Genomic DNA, 23,331 nt, shown 5'->3' on the forward strand with positions numbered 1-23,331 from the left:
TTCCTATTCACTTGAAAATGTGTAGTTTAACCATTGATTATTTAAAAACAAATCATAGACTTGCAAAATCTAGCATTTATGAAAGAAGCCAGTCACAAAAGACCACGTATTGTATGATTCCATTTACATGAAATGTCCAGAATAGGCAACTCCACAGTGATAGAAGTAGGTTAGTAAATTACCAGGAGCTGGGGGGCAGGGATGGGTGGAAATGGGTACAGGGTTTCTTTTTGGAGTGATGAAAATGTTCTAAAATTAATTGTGGTGATGGTTGCACAACTTTGTGAATATACTAAAAACCATTGAATTGTACACTTTCAAAAGGTGAGTTGTATGGTATATGAATTATATCTCAATAAAGCTGTTGGAAAAATCTAGCACTAACTTCTCACTAGATTCTAAAAGATTATTTAAAAATTTTACTTACTTCATTCTTCAACATTTCTCTAAAATAATAGGCAGTCTCTAAATGGGCCTTATCCTTAAATTTAGTTTGTCCCTACTTAGATCCATTTCCCAGCACCCTGTATACCCAACAACAGATTAGTCTTCCCAGAGCTTAGTCTAACATTTGGGATACTTGTCCTTCATGCCACCAGACTTTGTGCCTTTGCCAAGATTGTTCCCTCCACTGAGAAGGCCAATCTGTGTGTTCAAGGCCTTGTTCATATGTCACCTCTTCAAGGACTTTCCTCTCCACCACACTGGAGGTGGCCTGCCTTCCGGGGTATAAGAGGTGACATTTTGACCAAATGTTTTGATATCACATAAAAAGGGTCATTAGCCTTCCAGCCTGGAATCTTTGGGCCCTTACCACCCACAAGCGACCCCTTTCACTAAATTAATGCCACATTTAATTTTTCTTATTGCAGCACCCCAGGTCTAGCACCAAATTCTGTATCTGTTATTTTGCTTGTTTGTTTTTTGTTTTCTTCTGCCCATTATACTATCCTTCCCCTCCTCACTCCCATCTCCCTTCCCACCTCCTCTCTTCATACCTGGCTAACTCTTACTAAATACTCAGGATTCTGGAAAAATATCATCTCTTCCAGGAAGGCTTCTCTGACACCTCCTCTCATCCTTAGGATGGTGGCCAAACTAAAGTAATGGCAAGGAAAGTATAGAAAAATGGACAAATTTGAAAACTATTAAGGAGGCAGAGTTGGTAGAATTTGCTAATGTGAAATAAATGTAAAAATAAATCAGAAAGATCAAACAGAATAAACAGGGAATTTGAGAATAAGAATTGGTAACAATTTACGGTAATTTCATATATGTTTTTTCAAGCTTTATGTCATCTGCAATTTTAATAAGATGGATCCTCTGTGTCCTGCCAAACACATCTTCTTTTTTTTTTTTTAAAGATTTTATTTATTTATTTATTTTCCCCCCAAAGCCCCAGTAGATAGTTGTATGTCATAGCTGCACATCCTTCTAGTTGCTGTATGTGGGACGCAGACTCAGCATGGCCGGAGAAGCGGTGCGTCGGTGCGCGCCCGGGATCCGAACCCGCGCACTTAACCGCTAAGCCACAGGGCCAGCCCCACATCTTCTTAAACACCCCCTTTCTAATATTGCTTTATTGATCCAGGGCCTTTAATGACTCTCTCCTTGCTAATGCACCAAGCCTAAACTGCTTTGCTTTAAAGGCCTTCATATCTGGTCCAGCCCCTCCCATCAGCTCCACCCAGCCGTGGTCAGGCTGGCTGCTTCATCCTCCTGCACAGGCCTTGCTCTCTCCTGCTTCTAGCACTTTTGCCATCCCCTTGCCTGGGGCAGTTCTTTCTCTATGCATATCTGAGGGACCATTCGAGACTCAGCTTCATGAAATCCTGCCTGCCTGGTTCATGCCTCCCCATGCCCTCTGAACTCCAAACATTCATAGTTGATAGCATCCAATTTAGCACTTAATTACATACGCTCATCTAACATAATTTACTGTTGTTTTAATGTGTTAGTCATATTTCCCTCAACTAGATTATAAATTTATTGAGGGCAGGAACCATGATTTATATTTCTTCAAGATCCTAAATCATCTGGAATCAGATGATCTGGATATGGATCAGACTATGATCTGGATCAGACTATGCTCAAATCCTGGGTCTCCTACTTGGCAGCTATGTGACATTCGGCAAATGGCTTAACTTCTCTATGCTTTAGTTCCTAATATTTAAAATGGACATAATAAGAGCACGTATTTCAAAGGAATGGCTGTACAGCTAAATAAGGCAACTCATGTACAGTGCTCAGCAGATGCCTGGCACATTATAAGAACTCAATAAACATTAGCCATACTATTATCCCCCACATATCATTGAACACTGAGTAGATGCCTAAAAATTAATTTCTGCTGATTCAGTAGGTTGCATATAAATCTCTCTTAGATGCCTAAGAGAATCAGAAACTCTTGGGTTGAGGCAAAAAGGGCGTATTTGTACAGACAATAATTACTTTTAAACATTTATCAGGGCAATTTTACTCCCCAAATTTTGAGGAGCATCTCACCATTGCCCCCATGTATTCCCTCATCTGGGCTCCAGGACCCAGCTGAGGAAATCAAGAGGATTATCTCCCTCACTTCATAAGGAAACAGGGAATGGTCATGAGATGGCAAGATAGAACTCAGATGCCTGGAGTATTCTGGTATCAAGTACCAGTCATCTGCTAAGAATCCGTACTAAAGAGTCCCCATTTGTGTAGTTTTCTGTTTTTGATTATGCATACCTCAAAGACACAAACATAAATTACTGTATTGGCCTGTTAGTAGTTGAGGCGACAGTACGTCTAGTAGAGAGCAAGACAATAATAAAGGTGAGAAGAAGGTAATTAAAGAACCAATGCTGAGCTCCAGACACACACTATTATTATATTTTATATTATACCAATTACCATGCATGCCCCTCCCCCCGGCACTCTACAAACTAAATGGCTTCAACCAGCTTATCTGCAAGAGCCAAAGCCTTGAATCCCATGTGGTCCCTGGACTGCATCCTGGTAAAATCCTTGGAACTCAGGTTACTATGGAGAAAACAAATTATTGTTGTGGGGGAGGAATATGAGACTGCAGCAGCTGATACTACCTAGACAGTTGTCTAACATGTACGGGATCCATACCATCATAAAAGACTGTAGAATGTGAACTGCTTTGTAAAGAAATTCTTTGCAGTTATTCCTCTTCTTTTACATTTACGTGTCATATTTTCCAAATGAACGATTAAAAAATAAGAACCGGTTGAGGAACAGAATCAATTTATTTATTTTAGGATGTGAAGATACAAGACACGGAGGCTAGAAGGCAACTGCACTGAATCACAATCTCACCAGCTGACGGTTCCTTTTGCCCAAAACCTCTTTTTTTTTTTTAAGATTTTATTTATTTATTTTGTTCCCCCCAAAGCCCCAGTAGATAGTTGTATGTCACAGCTGCACATCCTTCTAGTTGCTGTATGTGGGACACGGCCTCAGCATGGCCGGAGAAGTTGTGCGTCGGTGTGCGCCCGGGATCCGAACCCGGGCCGCCAGCAGCGGAGCGCGAGCACTTAACCGCTAAGCCACGGGGCCGGCCCCAAAACCTCTTAAAATGATGGATGAGGGGCCATAGCTGTCGGGCAAGGTGGAAATCAGATGCAGATGCGGTGGGAGGCCAGAGGTGTCATAAGAGTGAGCACACCTGGCTTCCAGCCTGGCTCTGCCACTACCTGGCTCTGCCTCTTTGGACAAGTCACTCCACTTTTCTGGTCTAAGGTCCCTCATCAGTAAGATGACCAATGAGGGACAGGGAAATCATCTCTAAAGCTGTTTCTAGCCCTGACATTTTATTCTTCTGTTGAGCCTAAGAAAATCTAGGCGTTACTCTGCATTGTTTTTACTATTTCCCTAAAACATCAATCTTTCTGTCTCCCTTCCTCCTCTCTCTCTCTTCCTCCCAAACCCTCCCAGAATACACACCCTGTCCTCTTCTCCCTCTGACTTTAATTCCCAAGCCTAAAAATATTGGTTACAACGATGTCCCCTTACATTTTTTCCCCTGAGGGTGTCTAGGAGGCATCTGCTGAAAGCTTGAATTTAAATTTGTAGTTTCAAAGGAACAGGAAGGATGATGACACTGAATGTCTGGCCATGTGGAGCTGTCTCAAGGCCATTTCCCTACAGGAGCTGAACAGCAGTTCCACACAAAGCTAATGAATATACTGCTTCTCTATTTCCCTTCAAATGGTTCCTTAGAATTAGGATTGCTCTAAAGTCTCCATAATTGTTCTAAACCACACTGGGTCTTTCATTACTGTTCTCTGATATAATTTCTGAGCAAGCAGTCAGCATAAAAAGGGACTAGGTCAGCTCTTTGTGTGTCAGTGCTTGGCAGCACGGCTCCTTTGGGATGTGTCTCCTGGCATCCACCCAGCCCAGCTATCAACAATAAAAGCTTCTCTTTGTGCTTCCAGTAACTCATAAATAAATCTCCCCAATCCCACCTGTTTTCTAGAAGAGCTTCAACCGTATCCTTTACCTCGGATTAAAAAAAAGAGACATGATTGCTGCTTTAAGAAAATAGTTTTTAAATGTCCACTAAGCAATTGTTCCTTTTCATTGTTTCCAACTCCCAACATTTAGATGTGTAATTTGAGTTCCAGTACCTTTAGTTGCCAAGTTCTAAGACTGGACTGCTTTCCCACTTTATGCTAATTGCCTTTTTGAAGCTGCTCAGCCCTAAGTAACTCTCCCGAGTATGGAAAGCGTTAGTTGTGGAAGAAGGGCTCATTACCTGAGCAGCAGGGAAGGCATACCCTCCAGCAGGGCAACACCACATAAGGGGCAGGGCAATGACCTACCTGGCTATGGCTTCAAGAACCCTAATAACCACCCTCAAACAGTGAGAGGGCCAGGACTGTTGGCCTCTGGGGGAGTACCAGGCCAACACTGAAGGAAGAACAAAATAGAGTTCCTATCTAGCTCAACAAGAAAACAGTCAATCTCAGCTGCAGCCCAAACAGGCTGGATTTCTTAAACACCTCTCATTAAAAACCTTCTCTGAAACATTAATCCTCATATTATTGTTCTGAGGTAAACATTAATCCTATTTTCCAACAAGATGTAGAATGAGGTCAAGCACATTATTTCCTACTGCAGTCAATGTTGGAATTAAAGAAATCTGCTGAATCCATTCTCAAAACTACATAAATGAGTCATTTCAGCTGATTCATTATTGAGTTCATATGAACAACATGTTTCCTGAGGCATTAAAAATGGAAGTAGGGATTTTTTTTCCCCTCTGTCACATTCCGCTGGCCATGAAAGAGGCCCAGAAGGACCAGAAGTGAATATTACCAAAGAAAGTCTCCTCTCTGTACTCTGGTCCCTATAAAGAGAAACAGATTTCTGTTTGTCCTTACTTCCTTCTCTTTTTTTTCCTTTTTTCTGCTGGGAAAGATTTGCTCTGAGCTAACATCTGTTGCCAATCTTCCTCTCTTTTTTTTCTCCCCAAAGCCCCAGTACATAGTTGTATATTCTAGTTGTAAGTCCTTCTAGTTCTTCTATGTGAGCTGCCATCACAGCATGGCTACTGACAGACGAGTGGTGTGGTTCCATGCTCAGGAATTGAACCCGGGCTGCCGAAGCAGAGCGTGCCAGACTTTAACCGCTAGGCCATCAGGACCAGCTCATACTTTCTTCTCTTGTAATGCCAAACTCTGCAAGAGAACTTTGCACATGTTCCCACAATTCAGACATGTCCAAATTTCCCCTTTTTATAAGGATACCAGTCATACGGGATTAGGGCCCACTCTATTACCTCATTTTAACTTGATTACCTCCTTAGAGACCCTGTCTCTAAATAAGTACCACATTCTGAGGTACTGGAGGTACTAGGACTTCAACATACAAATTTTAGGGGGGGACACCATTGAACCCATTTAGACTGTCACAAATAGGGTTCTCAGGGCAGTAGACTCTGGGATGGAGTTTAGCATATGCAATGTTTATTAAGGCTTGTCCTTGGGATCAACAAATGGGGAAAGTAAGGAAAGGAAGCAGGATTAGGCAGAGGGATAAGTCAAGTTGTGATGCATCCCCAACTGCCTTAGCCAACCCCACAGGGTGCTCTGGAGCAACAATGTCCCTTCAGAGTTGTCCCAAGTTGGGCTGATATACTACACAGGGCTTTATGCTACCACATCAATCAGTCATTGGACCTAGCCACCTCAGGAAGGGGCATGACCTTGGGCAAGGCAGCTCTGTGCAGCAGAGGCAGTCTCTGAAGGGGCTGACAGCTGAGGGCATCTGCCAACAGCACTCCCGGCAGCCAGGGCAATAAGCCCTCAGTAAAGGGAAATCTGGGCAGGGCTTCATAGAGCCCACCACAATGGCTTTGAAGTCTATAAAAATGGAACATGCTCTGTGTCTTCTGCAACTTGCTTTTCAAAAACTTATGACTATTTTCAAACATATGTAAAAATAGAGAGAATAATATAATTAACCCCTATGTACCCATCATCTAGATACATCAATTATCAAGATTTTACAACACTTGCTTCATCTATCCCTTTCTCTCTAGTTATTATTTTAAAGCAGACCTCACGTCATTTCACTCCTGCATACTTCAGTATCCATCTCTAACAAATGTGGACATTTTCTTAACATAACCTTAATGCCATTATTATACCTAATAAATTAACAACAATTCCTTGGTCCATATTCAGATTTCCCTGATTATCTAAAAAAAATTTATTTTTGTAATTGGTTTGTTTTAATTAGGATCCAAACAAAGGGAACATATTATTTTGGTATGTCTCATCTCTTTTATTTATTTATTTATTTTGTGTGTGTGGGCCGGCCCCGTGGCTTAGCGGTCAACTGCGCACGCTCCGCTACTGGCGGCCCGGGTTCAGATCCCGGGCGTGCACCGACGCACTGCTTCTCCGGCCATGCTGAGGCCACGTCCCACATACAGCAACTAGAAGGATGTGCAGCTATGACATACAACTATCTACTGGGGCTTTGGGTGAAAAATAAATAAATAAAATTATTTTGTGTGTGTGAGGAGATCAGCCCTGTGCTAACATCTGCCAATCCTCTTTTTTTTTTTTTTTTTTTTGCTGAGGAAGACTGGCCCTGGGCTAACATCTGTGCCCATCTTCGTCCACTTTATATGGGATGCCACCACAGCATGGCTTGCCAAGTGGTACATCGGTGCGCGCCCAGGATCCGAACCAGTGAACCCCGGGCCGCCACAGTGGAACACGCACACTTAACTGCTTGCGCCACCAGGCTGGCGCCTGTCTCATCTCTTTTAATCTAAAGCCATTCCTTTTCCCTTTTATCTCCATTCCATTATCTTCTTGAATAATTAAAATAAATTAAAATAATATAGGCCATTCTTAATTTGTTTATTTGCTTCTTAGTGGTTTACTTCACTTGTTCCTCTATTTTCCATATTTCCTGTAAATTAGAAGTTAGCTCCAATGCTTGATTAGATCCAGGTTCAAGGATCTACATCATAGGTAGTGCTGTGCTTCAGACTGCATCACATCAGAGGGCACACAATTTCTGGGTATCCAACTGCTGGTCATGCTAAGACTCATTGGCAGGTTCAGGTTGTGAGCTCTGAGCCCTCCATTGTAAAATGCCCTATCAACCTTTCTTGTAGTGGTATCATCCTTTGATGATCTTTGCCTGAATTAATGATTTGACATTAAGAGTTGCAAGGGGGTGATTTTCTAATTCTGTACTTTTTCCTACATTTATTAGCTAAAATTATTTTGTAAAAAAGTACTATTTGGTTGCCTGAAACATAGTTCATATGGAAAAGATAGGATAAAACTTAATTCTTTCCCTTTAAATTGACAATTTTCAGAATATAGTGACAAATGTTTTTCATTTTTTTTCTTTAAAATTTCATTACAAAATCATGATTTAAAAAATATGGTCAGGGGCCTGCCCCGTGGCCTAGCAGTTAAGTTTGGCACGCTCTGCTTTGGCAGCTCAGGTTCGATTCCAGGGTGCGGACCTACACTGCTCGTTGGCGGCCATGCTGTGGCAGCAACCCACATACAAAATAGAGGAAGATTGGCACAGATATTAGCTCAGGGCGAATCCTCCTCCAGCAAAAAGAGGGAGACTGGCAACAGATGTTAGCTCAGGGCGAATCTTCCTCAGCAAAATAAATAAATAAAAAGTAAAATAAAAAAAGAATTAGCATGGATTAATGGCTAGCTTCCAAAATAAACTGAAGATCAATAAAAATATATATATATATGGTCAGTGTGTTTCCATCAATTGCAGCAATTGTTCTTTTGAATGCTTATAATATCCCATTTTTGACTAATAGGAGCCTCTTCATGTTAGCTCCTGCGTCCTTTTGAAACAATCTCACTAATTTTTTGAGAACTTCCTTGCTTTCTCGAATAACAAGATATCTCAGGCTCATTTTGTACATTTTATCGCCCCCCACCAGGAATTAGCCATTTCTCCAAGAAGCCCTTATTCTTTTTGGTAGGAAATAGTTTTTTTTATTTAAAAAAAAATTTTTTTTTTCCCCCAAAGCCCCAGTAGATAGTTGTACGTCACAGTTGCACATCCTTCTAGTTGCTCTATGTGGGTCGCAGCCTCAGCATGGCCGGACAAGCGGTGCGTCGGTGCGCCCCGGGATCCAAACCCTGGGCCGCCAGTAGTGGAGCGCGCACACTTAACCGCTAAGCCACGGGGCCGGCCCCGGAAATAGTTTTTTTTAAATAAACTTTTTGTTGTAAAATAGTTTTAGGGCCAGCCCGGTGGCGTAGCAGTTAAGTTCATGCATTCCACTTCAGTGGCCTGGGGTTCACTGGTTTGGATCCTAGGCGTGGATCTACTCACCGCTCATCAAGCCATGCTGAAGCGGCATCCCACATAGAAGAGCTACAACTCTACCACTACGATACACAACTATGTACTGGGACTTTGGGGAGAAAAAAGAAAAAGAGGGAGATTGGCAACAGATGTTAGCACAGGGCCAAACTTCCTCAAAAAAAAAAAAGTTTCAGATTTACAGAAAAATTGTGAAGATAGTACAGAGAAATCTTATATATGCCACACCTGATTTCGCCATTATTAGCATCTTACATTAGTATGGTATATTTGTCACAATTAATGAACCAATATTGCTACATTATTATTAACCGAAGTCCATACTTTATTCAGATTTTCTTATTTTTTACCTAATGTCTTTTTCCGTTCCAGGATCCCATCCATGATACCACATTACATTTAGTCATCATTTCTCCTCAGGCTTCTCCTGGCTATGAGAGTTTTTTAGACTTTCCTTGTTTATTATGACCTTGACAGTTTTGAGGAGTTCTGGTCAGACATTTTGTAGACTGTTCATCAACTGGGATTTGTCTGATGTTTTTCTCATGATTGGACTGGAGGTTATGGGGTTTGGGGAGGAAGACCACAGAGGTAAGACCACAAGTCTCATCTCATCGTATCAGGGGTTCCTGCAATCATCATGACTTATCACTGATGATGTTAACCTTGATCACCTGGCCAAGGTAATGTTTGTCAGGTTTTCCCACTGTAACTTTTTTCCTCCCTCTTCATACTGTACTCTCTGGAAGAAAGTTATTATGCACAACCCACACTTAAGGAGCGGTAAATTATGCTCCATTTCCTTAAGGAGAGAGTATCTACATAAATTATTTGGAATTCTTCTGCATGGGAGCTTTGTCTATTCCTCTCCATTTACTTATTTACTTATTTATTCATTCAATTGTTTATTTATATCATATGTACTCATATTTATTTTATATCCTGGGTTTTAATCCAATATTACTTTATTTGTTGCTCAAACTGTTCCAGCTTTGGCCACTGGGCTCTTTCAGTTGGCTCCTGTGTCCTGTTGACATACCCCCATCACTGTGGGTTTTTTTGAGTACTTCATTACTTTCCGACACTACAAGATGCTCCAGGATCATCTTGTATATTTCTCGCCCTAGTCCTAGAATCAGCCATTTCTCCAAGGACCCCTGGTTCCTTTTACTGGAGAATGTTATTAGAAACAGAAGATAGGTTTGCATGTTGCAATTAGGGCATGTCATTGCTTCTAGGCACTTTCAGCTGACAGATAAAGGAAATATATATACTACACACATATTTATTAATGTTTCCATATGTAACTACTGTATCTATATTAAGTTAAACATCAGATCACACTGATGTCTCCAACTCTAATCCATTATCACATGGATCATTTTAGCGTTCTCCTCTTGCTTATCTGTAACCTCCAACTCCAATAGTAAGAAAGAAATATGGCTCCAATCATCCACCATACATTTACTTAATTGTTCAGTTCCAATGTAGATGTATTGTGGTTTCAGAATTGTTAACTTATATCCTCATGGGAAACAACTTTATTGACTAGAGTACAGTGCTTATGTATGGATCATTTTGCCTTTAGTCTTACAGACTCCATTGATTTCCAAAGTTACTTAGATCAGCACCTTTTCTCTCCATCCTTTTCAGAGAGGTTGGTTTATACATTTGTAATTCTTTTATCACATTCTGTTCTGGGATCCCCTGAACTCCTAAATGATTTGGGAAGTTCTTGAAACTCACAATCTTGGTGCTAAGGGAGCTCTTTGCTACAGGGATGTAATTATTTCTAGACCTATTCAGTGAACAGACCAGGAAACAATTTTTTTCCATGGCCATAATCTTTCTTAAAAAAAAAAAACAGCTTTATTTAGATATAATTAACATACCATACAGTTCACCCATTTAAAGTGCACAATTTAATGGTTTACAGTATATTCACAGAGTTGTGCAACTATTACCACAATTAATTTTAGATTATTTTCATCATCCCACAAAGAAATTCTGTATCCATTAGCAGTCACTCCTCACTTCCCCCAACTCCTTCTCCCCCTCTCCCCACCAGCCCCAGGTAATCACTAATCTACTTTATGCCTCTATGGATTTGTCTATTCTGGACATTTTGTATAAACAAAATCATATAATATGTGGTCTTTTATGTCTGGCTTCTTTCACTTAGCATAATGTTTTCAAAGTTCATCTATATTGTAGCATGCATAAGTACTTCATTTCTTTTTATTGTTGAATAATATTCCATTGTAAGGATCTATTACAATTTACTTATTCATTCATCAGTTGCTGAACATTTGAGTCGTCTTCACTTTTTTGCTATTATGAATAATGCTGCCGTGAACATTTGTGTACAAGCTTTTGTGTGGCCATATGTTTTCACTTCTCTTGGGCAAATAGCTAAGAGTGGAATTGCTGGGTCATATGGTAACTCTGTTTTTAACATTTTGAGGAACTGCCAAACTGTTTTCCAAAGTGGCTGTACCATTTTACAGTCCCACCAGCAACGTATGAGGGTTCCAATTTCTCCACATCCTCAACAGCACTCGACATTATCTTTTTTTTGTGATTATAGCCATCCTAGTGGGTGTTATGTGGTATCAGACATTCGTTTTTAATCATAGAATCTTCTTGCATCTATGCTTTTTTCCCAACACGTCTTCTACAGTAGGAAAGTTTATCAGGTAAATTTCACTTAAAGATGACAGTTTATCATTGATAAATAGCTCTGAAATAGTAGAAAGAGACTGAAACCTAAATTTAGATATACTCAAGATCAAGACCTAAGTTTCTGCCTTCTTCCATGTATAAAGTGAAGATAATAAGAATATCTGTCCCACATGGTTGTTGAATGATTAAATGAGATTATAGATGTGAAAGTTCTTTGTAAACTGTAAGGCACTATACAAACATCATTTTTACCAGGTATGTGGGATGGTGGAAAAATAAAACCTTTTCCTAATGATGCTCCTTCATATGATGCGGCATTAGACTTTGAGCTCCTAAAGGAGTGAAGCTGTATATTAATCTTTGAGTCCCCAATAGTGTCTAGCACATGCTTGTGCCTGCCACGTTCTTTACTTAAACTCTGAGGGAATACTCAGACCCATAGATAGGTATCACTTGCTTGCTTTTTCCTCAAGATTCATTTTCCTGCTGCCTTCTCAGATCATTAGAATTTCTGTAGGCAGGGGCTCTCCTGGGTCTCCAACTTGTTTGCTTCAAGTCTTGTCTTCTCTTCTTGATTCACCTATTTGGATTTAGCAATTCAGCTTTAGAATGTGGTAACCTTAGCACTACTTGCCTGGAAACTTGATGGGCCATTGCATCTAGCTATTGCCCCATACCCCATATCTCACCTCTCTGCCCAGCTTGGACACTTAGGACACTATTAATTGTATCATCTGGAGAGGGACACTAGGCACTCATGTCCTGTCAGTTACCAAATCCTGAAAATCTGCCACTAAAACTCTCAACATTGGATTCTTCCTTTCCATTTTCACTGCCACCAGTCTAGCTCAGACTTCCATTACCTCGTGCATCTTTTTAAATCATATGTCCTTCTTCAAGTGACTTTGCCACTAGACCACAAAGTAAATGGAAAGGAAATAAGGATACTATGAATTCTGTTTTAAAATAGGATACTAATAGTAAACTGAGCTGTGGCATGGAGGCACATATACAAAAATCTAGTGCAGTGAATTTTAAACAGTAGATTTACCACTCATTAGTAGGTCAAGAAATCAATTTAGTGAATTGTGACCAGTATTTAAAAAATGAAATAGAAGAGAATAGGACAGAAAATATCAGAAGGTATTATGCACAGTAAGAGTATTATTTTGTTTTGGGTATATAATATGAATGCAAAATGTATTTTTTACAAGGGGTCAATGGTCAAAAGGTTGGAAAAACACTGAACTAGTGGTATTCTATATGTTATGCTAAAAAATTATTGGAAACAACCTAAACGTTAATTTTGATCCATATTTAGCATGAAAAATTATACCAGGCCTATAAAGGATTAGAACTCAGAGTTCTTGGGTTTGAACTCTGGCTCTATAATTTACTTGGTGACTTTCAGCAACTTACTTAAGTGTTTCGTGTCTCAATTTTATAATCTGTAAAATGGGGATAATTTAGTACCTGTGTCTGATAGCTATAATGAGGAATAAATGAGTTCAAACCAGTAAAGTGCCTAGAATAGAGCCTGGCACATAGTAATAAATTGAGAAATGTTAGCTATTATCGTAAATATTCTCAAATCATTTAGCAATAGAAGTCAGGATTTTTAAATCCCATTTTTCTAACAATTTGCTTTCTAAGTCAGCTCATAAGCCTTCTCACACATAAGCATATCATCCATAGACCAGACCTATCATCTACAGATTTCAATAAAGACTCTTTGGGTGATCATCTCAGAATCCAAAAGCCACCTACAGATGCTATTATGAGAAAACTATGCTGTTCCTGAAACCTGCTTTGTACCTCCTCTCTTAGACATTCCCAGATATACCCAATGTTCTGAGAAGATGTGGATCATACCACAGTCTGTCCCATGTCAGACGGTGAACACAATTTCTATCAAGTCTTATGCTTGAGGGCACATGCTGTATGCCCTCATTTAATAAAACTTGTATTAGTACATATTACTGAGCAGACAACTTCCTTCATTTATACAATCTGAGGAGTTCAGCAACATGATGCCCAGTGACACGAGGATGGACTCTGTTTCACTGAAGTTACACTGCTGATGCATTGCTCTTTGAGAACTCTCTGAGTGGTTTTCTGGTAAATGTTTAACGAGCTCTGAGAGAGAGGAAAAAAAGCCCTGATTTGTAGCATTGGTCAATTTCCCTGGTGTAGATGCTCCCATCATGACAAATTTCAAGCTACCAATGTGATGTCACTGAATACAGTACAGAGTTGGGAAGAGGTGCATAGAATCAGTTCTCATGAGCCCTTACAAGCAGGCCCCAGCACACTACCTGCATGTGACTATTTCATGTTTTCTGCCCAGTATGTATGTAAGAAGGAAAGCTTTTTTATTTTTTATTTTTTTATTTTATTTTATTTTTTTGTGTGTGTGAGGAAGATCAGCCCTGAGCTAACATCTGCCAATCCTCCTCTTTTTGCTGAGGAAGACTGGCCCTAGGCTAACATCCGTGCCCATCTTCCTCCACTTTACATGGGACGCCGCCACAGTATGGCTTGCCAAGCGGTGCGTCGGTGCGCGCCTGGGATCTGAACCAACGAACCCCTGGCCGCCGCAGCAGAGCGCGCGCACTTAACTGCTTGCACCACTGGGCTGGCCCTGGAAAGCTTTTTTAAATTTAAAATTTTTTCAATTATGAAATATTTCTTTGCTCTGAAAACACCAATTCAGTGGATTTTTTGATTATACAAAGGGAAAGGAAAGATTCTATTCTGGAATGAAGATTTTGAGACAATGTGGTTCCAAGGCACTGAATCAACCTCTGGATAATGTAAAATGTGACAGCTCTCCAGACTGTTCTTTTAAAAAGGCATTCTTTTCTAAATTAGAATTCAGACCACACAGTCCCTAAAAATGATCTCTGGGTCTTATTAGACAAGGAAATGAGAAGAGGAGATCAGATGAACGCAGAAAGGCTCTAGGAGCAAGTCTTTGCCTCACAGGGAAAAAGAACTACCAGGTTGACTGCACTGGGGTTGCAGAGCCCAGTCTGAACCACCCATCTAAAGATCCACTGAGTGTTTTTACATATTGAATAACTTAGATTTGGGGAAATGCAAGGATGGGGAATTGTGGGGTTCTGGAGGATTGTCTTGGTAGGGCCTTATGGTAAACCCAGAGGCAGCAGACACTTTGAGTCTCAACTACCCTATAAGGGGACAGAGGGACTCCAGAGCCTATACCTTGACACAATCATGTACTACACAATTTATTCTCATATAAAAAGCATTCTCTATTAAACAGAATATATAGAGTAGTGGTTCAGAGTCAAATGCTAGAGCCAGCTAGGTCTAGGTTTGAATTTTCATTTTGCCACGTATTAGCTTTGAGGGACCTTGAGCATATTATTTAACTTCTCTGAACCTCAGTTTCCTCAACTGAGGAAAATAACGAATATAATTGTACCTATCCCCTAGAATTATTTTGAGGATTAAATTAGATAATACATATAAAGTCCTTAGCCTTCATTAGGTGCTCAAAAATTAGTAACAATGACAACAATAAATATCTCTTCAGGCCCATTTTTGAAAGACGGATGCCTGATGTTAAATAGATATTTATGTCATCTTGGCATCAATCTTTTCTAAATCTCACCCCAGATTTGCAACTGTTTCCAGAGTTACAAGTTCAGAGCTATAACTGTCTATGTCTGGGTAGGAGATACACAGGAAACAAATTTTTTTTTTTATTGAGGTAACATTGGTTTATAATATTATATAAACTTCAGGTGTACATCATTATATTTCAATTTCTGTGTATATTACATCATGTTCACCACCCAAAGACTAATTTCCATCCATCACCATACACATGTGCGAATCACCCCTTTCATCCTCCTCCTCCCCACCTCCCCTGTGGTAACCACTAATCCATTCTCTATCTCTACGTGTTTGTTTGTTGTTGTTTGTTTGTTTTTCTGCTGAGGCAGATTCGCCCTGAGCTAACATCTGTCGCCAATCTTCCTCTTTTTTGCTTAAGGAAGATTCGTCCTGAGCTAACATCTATGCCAATCTTTCTCTATCTTATATGTGGGTCGCCACCACAGCAGGGCTGCTAATGAGCGGTGTAGGTCCGTGCCTAGGAACCAAACCCAGGCCTCCAAAGTGGAGCGTGCCAAACTTAACCACTAGGCCATGGGGCCAGCTTCTGTTTATTGTTGTTTTTATCTTCTATTTATGAGTGAGATCATTTGGTATTTGACTTTCTCCCTCTGACTTGCAGGAAACAAAATTTAAAGTCTGCATTTGAGTAAGTGGATTGTATTGATTTGTGAGGTTCATCTAAGAGCCAATGTTTAATTCCAAGAGACAATGTCAGTTATTTCTGGGGATGATGCTGAAATGGATCTTTATCAGAATCTTCTGGACTCCTATTTGAAATGGTGCCATCATTTGTACCACCGCTTCTGTGGTCAGTAAGGTGATCTCAAGCTGTCAGCAAACATTGACGGGACCATCCTGCCTCAGAACAGGAAGTCATCTAAATCTGATGAAATCGCTCTTGTCTATGTTCCTGGTCTCAGACTCTTTATTATGCACTTAGTTAAAGCTGGTGACACCAGAATATAAACCTTATTTTAATTAAACCATCACCCAGGGTCCTCTTAGTGCTCTGCACTGAGAGAACTGGCATTCATGAAGAGGAAGCTGAGGATGAACTCTTGGTGTGAAGTCTCCATTTTATACTGATTTTCACTGAACACAAGATGGACTGTTTACAGTAGGACCATTGGGGATAACAGAAGCTGGATTTTGTGCAGTGATTTTTATCTCTGGTGTTTCTGGCACTGATTAAGGTTTCAGGCAAACAGAGGCACTGAGGACCTAACAACAATCGCTAGGGAGCTTCCTGGTTGCCAGCAACAGTAAATACCACAGAGACACAAGGACTCAGGCTTTCACACACGCACAATGGAACCTGGAGCCTGGTTTCTTATTTCAGATACAACAGAGTCCTCCAAGTAGAACACAACAGCTTCTTCTCTCTCCCCTTATATTAGATTTTTAAAACTTTGTACAGAAACACATATCACCCAGGAGCCTGTACAACCATCTTGCTTCTAAATTTGTCCAAGAACACATATTCTAATCTCCCTCTTAGTACTGTCCCTTTTTACTATTTTGAGGGAGAAATGGAAGGAAATAGTGTTGTATATCTGACTTTAGAATTTTAAATAATGTATGACTTGTTTAATGTGTTTGTAATTGCCAGTCTTATGTAGGAGTTACAGTTGATTTCTACCCTTCTGAAAATATTTAGGAATACTATCTGAAAGATCTTTTTCTCCAAGTTTATTCCCTAATTTGTTTTTAGAAAAGGTAGAAGCATACAGAATATGAAACACAGCACTGGCAGTTTAAGGTTTTTCCATGACTCATTCAAGGAAATTGTGTAATAGCCTTCCTCTGCCAACCTCACACACTCTTCTTCTCAAATACCTTCCTATTTTCCTTTTTTATTCCTCCATCCCTGTCTCCTTTTCCATCCTTTCTATACGCCATTAACTTTTCTCTCTTTTCTCTAAGGCTGTAAAACTCTCTAGGGTATAGTCATGTGGTCTGCAAGGTTATAAGGGAAAACTGAAGTACCCCCAAGCTTGCTGGTCTGTTTCCTAGCAACCACAGGATACGTTGCTTAGTAACATGAGGGGTGAGAGTAAAGTCACTCTTACATATCTAAAACTACTGAAATCATTAAAAAATATTAATAGTGGGCTTATTTATTAAAATATACTAAATCCAGAGATAATCTTACCATGGAGGGGGCTTATTTCAGGCCATGCTATCTTGAGTAAACCTCTGTATATCTTATAATCTGTATATTAGAATAACAGATTGCTGTTCTTATAAAAAGATGAAGAAAAAAACCCACAGCCTTTTCTAATCCTTTCTCTTCAACACGTGCATAGTCAATGTTTAAGGGGAATGGAGAAATGTTTCCTAAATGATCTTTTAGGCTGGGCAGATGAAGAACAATGCAGCATTTCCTCTCTTCTGCACATGCATAATTGATTTTTAAATCTAAAGATGGAGAAATGTTTCCTAAAACAACTTTTTAGGCTGAATGCCATTGGGAATTGAGTCTTTCAGGATCACAACCATCTGGAAAGTAATTCTCTGTCAACTTATCCAGGGGTTATCAGAATTTGGAAATACTGAACCACACCACCCAAAAGCATTAAAACTCTGTAGTTCCAAAATGGTAAATTATTAATTCTAAAAGAATACTATTTACTGAATTAGATCTACTGAATCTGAATCTCTGGTGCAGAAATTGGGAATCAGTATTTTTAACTAGCGCACTAGTTACTTTGGCACATTTAGGAAATACTGGTGTAGAGGATGATTCCAATATGTTACAAAGGGTTATCTTCCACTCTTTTGGCTCTTGGATTTATACATGTAACACTTAGTGTAGGTTACTTTAAAAAAGATTTTTATAACTTTGGACATGCTTCATTAGGAAATGGTTGAACATTTTAATGAAAAATTCATATGGTTATGTTCAATATTCATATTGCGTTACTACAATAAACGTTAACAACAATTTTAAACAGTTAAAAATATATACATATACATGTAACACTTAAAGAGAAAGCTTCAAAGACCAAGTCCTATATATTCTGCCACGTCCTCTCCTTGAACTAGGCCCTTTGGCTAATAAAATTAGTCAAGCTTTAGAAGATTAGCCATTTGTGGGGCCGGCCCTGTGGCTTGGCGGTTGGGTGCGCGCACTCCGCTACTGGCTGCCCGGGTTCGGAGCCGGGCGCGCACCCACGTACTGCTTGTCAGGCCATGTTGAGGCAGCGTCCCACATACAGCAACTAGAAGGATGTGCAACTATGACGTACAACTATCTACTGGGGCTTTGAGGAGAAAAGGGGAAAAAAAAAGGAGGAAGATTGGCAATAGATGCTATCTCAGGGCCGGTCTTCCTCAGCAAAAAGAGGAGGACTGGCATGGATGTTAGCTCAGGGCTGATCTTCCTCACACACACACACAAAAAGAAGATTAGTCATTTGTTCATTCTGCAAATATTTATTAAGACAATTTTGAAATATAATTGACAGGATTTCGTGATCAGTTAGGATTAACTTAAATGAGTTAATATACATAAAGTGATAAGAATAGTGTCTGGCACATAGTAAGTATTATATGAGGTTGTTATTTTAATCTAGCTTGGTAGACTAGAAAGAGAGTGACAATGAATAGATCTTGAGAATACAGAACAACTAAGAACATAGAAATCTGAGGAGGGTAATGGAGAAAAATAACTAATTCCATTTAGATTTATTGTATTTGAGATGCCCGCAGGTCATCCAGGGGGATAAAACTAGAAAGAAATATGATTCTTGGGCCGGCCCCGTGGCTTGGCAGTTAGGTGCGTGCGCTCCGCTGCTGGCGGCCCGGGTTCGGATCCCAGGCGCGCACTGACGCACCACTTCTCAGGCCATGCTGAGGCCGTGTCCCACATACAGCAACTAGGAGGATGTGCAGCTATGACATACAACTATCTACTGGGGCTTTGGGGGGAAAATAAATAAATAAATAAAATCTTAAAAAAAAAAAAAGAAATATGATTCTCAAAGATGGGGGGCATGTTGTATAAGATATTTTAAAAATGAATTCTGACTTTTTATGTGACTAGCTCCACATAAAAATGGGCCGGTTATAATTCCTCAGTACTTCACTTCTAACAATATCAATGCATCTATATCTTTTGGAAGCAGTAAATTTTTTTTTTTGTTCACTAGTAGATCAATCTCACCCTGTTTTATCTATAACATGGAATTAATTAAGACAAAGATTTTGAGAGAAAAAAGGAAAACACACATTTGAATGGTTGGGGGAGGGGACTCTGGAGCTTCTTATGATTACTATTAAATCCCTGTAGTCAGCGCACCATGGCAACCTTCCCAGTCTGCCACTTCATTTCCATCTGCTGAGGGGAAGGAGGGGCGAGACAGAGGCGGTTCAGTGTGCATTCCTGTGAGTGTGTATAATCTGGGTTAATGAAATGCAACCAAATTATAAATTGTGTTTCATGGAAAACTGAGATTATCTACTGTCTTCTCACTTCCTTCTCTTTCTCCTCTCCTCAGGATGCCTTCGAGCCTCTTTAAGTTTTGTCCCCTTTTTCCAAATGTCAGATTTCATCAGCAGGCTTCAGTAAACCACTTCCCAAATGACCCTGAGCAAAATTACAGATTAAAAATGTGTATCTCAGAACATATATATTTTGTTAAAAAGAGTGGTTCAGTAAGTGACTGAACAGCAATGAGTGACCTCAAAGCATAGTATTACAATACTGGAGATATATATATATATATATATATATTTTTTTTTTTTTTAAAGATTTTATTTATTTTTTTTATTTCCCCCAAAGCCCCAGTAGATAGTTGTATGTCATAGCTGCACATCCTTCTAGTTGCTGTATGTGGGACGCGGCCTCAGCATGGCTGGAGAAGCGGTGCGTCAGTGCGCGCCCGGGATCCGAACCTGGGCCGTCAGCAGCAGAGCACGCGCACTTAACCGCTAAGCCACAGGGCCGGCCCTGGAGATATATTTTTAATGTTACAGAGTACAAGTGTTTATTCTGTTATTTTATGTCTTACTTCTGGAATAGAAATTCATTAATATTTACCTCTGCTATACACATTAAAGTCCTTCCCAAAATAGATGAAACTCAGTTACCAGGATCATCACAGATAATTCTTACCATCATTATCCAGAAAACACTATTATTTAGTAATATTGCATTGTGTTGAAGAGAGTTTAAGAAAGGTAACGGTAAGCTTTAAATAAAACTCTGAATTCAGTTGTGGGGTCATAGTCTTACCTCAACTGTTGGAAGTTGGACGTTGGAACTTGGCCAAGGTGAACGCAGCAGATAGTCTTTAAAGGCCATACATAGTGAGAGCCAATTCACTCAATACATTGATCAGTACTGAACCCTAAGATGAAGATAAATGTAAATTCATCATGTCAGCGCAATCATGTCCATCTCCTTGTTTAAATTTGGAGTTTGAAGTGTGTTTTTATTAGAGAATTTAAGGGAAACCTACTTGCTGGAGTTTATCGTTTTACACTCAAACCTGCATGAAGGAGGCAGGGTGAGGTAGACAGGTATAGTCATTTCACAAAGGATGCAGAGGCAGTGATGCGGCGTGAGACAGTGAACACCACAGTGGGATGAAGTTGGGAAATGTGACCCAATTCCGTGTGTCCGGCAGCTCCTGCACTGACCTCTCTCTCACAGCACTCGACAAAATGTATTGTAATAACAGTTTCCATTCTTGGGTCTTGAACTTCTCTGAGCCAGGAAACATGCTTTATGTCTTTTGTGCCAAGCCCTTGCTGTATAGTTATTTCCTTGTCACTAAATCCAATAAACATTCTTCTGTCCTTATTAACATCCACTGGGCAATATTGATATCACTCAGCACTCTATTTTGACAAAGGACAGTCCTTCTTTAAGTCACTCTTGTCATCCACTAACCAGCAATCTTCTAACCAGTCTCCCTGCCTATGTTCCCCCATCTCCAACTCTGTTCTGTCTATTCTCTCTGCACACAGCAGTCAGAAAGATCTTTCTGAAATGCAAAGTTCATTATTCCTCTTTCCTTTAATGGCTCTCATTGAGTTTGGAATAATGTCCTTTCATAATTGATCCTCTGCATAATCCTGCAGCCTCATTGCTCCCCAATCCTCTTTCCTTACACTTTATGTCATAAACCATAACAAAACACTTCCAGTTTCTGAACTCACCCAGGTGTCTGTGTATTTGCATATTTGCATGCGCACTCTCTTCCCCATTTGTACCTACTACTCCTATTTATTTTTCAAGACAGTCCCAAGTATTGCCTCTTCCAGGAAGCCTTCCTGCATTCTCTACATCACACCACCCCCCAAATACCTGGAAGTTATAGGCAATATATATCTCTTTGCACAGGATCATGCCATGCCTCTTTCCTGGGACTTATCAGAATGCATTATAGCAAATTAAATCTTTGCCAAACAAACACCTATTAATACCCTAGACTATGCCTGGCCCAACATATGCACCTTAGTAGGCAATCAATACGTGTTTCCAAAAAGAAGAAACAAATGAATAAATATTTGAAATATATAGGGTTGATCATCCATATTAGTTAATTACTTGGGTTAAAAAAAGATTACAATAATTTAGAAAATAATAAAGTTGAAATAGGTATGAGCTAGAAAGAGAGAAGGCTTCTCATATATATGGTACCTTTATTTATGACAAAGGTATTACTGCAGTCCAGTGGGGAAAGGATGGTCTTCTAACTAAATAGTGCTGAGTCAACCGGATATGCAAATAGGGAAAAAAATAAATCTTGATCCCTACCTCACACAAAACACACACAATAATATCAATTCCTATATGTAGGTGTATTGTAGCACTAAATGTAAAAGGTTAAACAATAAATCCTTTAGGAGAAATAAATCTTTTAGGAGAATATGTTCATGACATTGTGGGTAGGCAAAGATTTCTTAAATGTAATTCAAAAAATGCTAACAATAAAGAAAAAAATGATAAACTGAACTACTTTAAAATTAAGAATTTCTGTTCATCAAATGACACCATTAAGAGCATGAAAAGGCAAGCTACAGAATGGGAAACGATTTTTTTTTCAATATTCAAATCCAACAAAGGACTCTTATTCATAATATATAATGTACTCCTACCAATCCCTAAGATAAAGACAGGCAACCCATGAGAAAATATGAAAAAGACTTGAACAGGCATTTCACCAAAGAGGACTTCCAGATGGACAACAAACAAATGAAAGCTGTCAACTTCCTTAGCTAACAAATTAAAGTCACAATGTGATAAGTATTACCATAAACTCTCCTGAATAGCTACAGTGAAGGAGGATGAGAAATAACCAGGGGCCGGCCCAGTGGCGTAGCGGTTAAATTCGCATGCTCCGCTTCAGCGGCCCTGGGTTCACCGGTTCGGATCCTGGGCACGGACCTAAGCACTGCTCATCAAGCCATGCTGAGGCGGCATCCCACACAGAGCAACTAGAACGATGTACAACTATGACATACAACTATCTACTGGAGCTTTGGGGAGAAAAAAGGAGAAAAGGAGGAAGATTGGCTACAGATGTTAGCTCAGGCCAATCTTCCTCAAAAAAAAAAAAAAAGAAGAAGAACAATAATTCATTGGTATTATCTAATAATCAGTCCATATTCAAATTTCCCTGGTTATCTCCAAAACATTTTACATGTGGTTTGTCTGAATCAGGATCCAAACAACATCTATTTTATACTTGGTAGTTAGTCTCCAAAATCTATTCTAATCTACAGCAGTCCCCTTTCCCACCTTTTTCACCCCATTCCACCATTGACTTGTTGCAGAAACAAGATAATTTGTCCTGTAGAGTGTCCCACACTCTGCATTTGTCTGTTTGCCTCCTTTGATGTCATCTGACTTGCTCCTCTATTCTCTGAATTTTCTGTAAATGGAAGTCAGCTCTAAAGGCTTGATTAGACTCAGCAAAATTGTTCTGCTAGATCACTTCATAAGTGATGCTGTGTGCTTCCTATTGGGTCACATCATAGGTTCACAAGGTCTGGTTGTCCCACCTTTTTTTTTTTTGTGAGGAAGACCAGCTCTGAGCTAACGTCTATTGCTAATCCTCCTCCTTTTTTTCCGCCCCCCAAAGCCCCAGGAGATAGCTGTATGTCATAGTTGCACATCCTTCTAGTTGCTGTATATGGGACGTGGCCTCAGCATGG

At 39.8% G+C, this 23,331-nt stretch overlaps 1 long non-coding RNA gene across 2 annotated transcripts in view; it reads right to left on the reverse strand.

The window, feature by feature from the left end:
* The window catches only part of LOC106801619 (uncharacterized), a 94,487-nt gene that overhangs the window by 16,454 nt on the left and 54,702 nt on the right, over positions 1 to 23,331 (reverse strand). For both annotated transcript variants that reach the window (XR_015554952.1, XR_015554951.1), the window contains exon 3: positions 20,402 to 20,516. This is a non-coding gene — a long non-coding RNA (uncharacterized LOC106801619). The remainder of the gene's footprint in view (positions 1 to 20,401; positions 20,517 to 23,331) is intronic.

This window comes from Ceratotherium simum, chromosome 17, assembly GCF_057802395.1.
Source record: "Ceratotherium simum simum isolate JZ-2026a chromosome 17, ASM5780239v1, whole genome shotgun sequence".
NCBI lineage: Eukaryota > Metazoa > Chordata > Mammalia > Perissodactyla > Rhinocerotidae > Ceratotherium > Ceratotherium simum.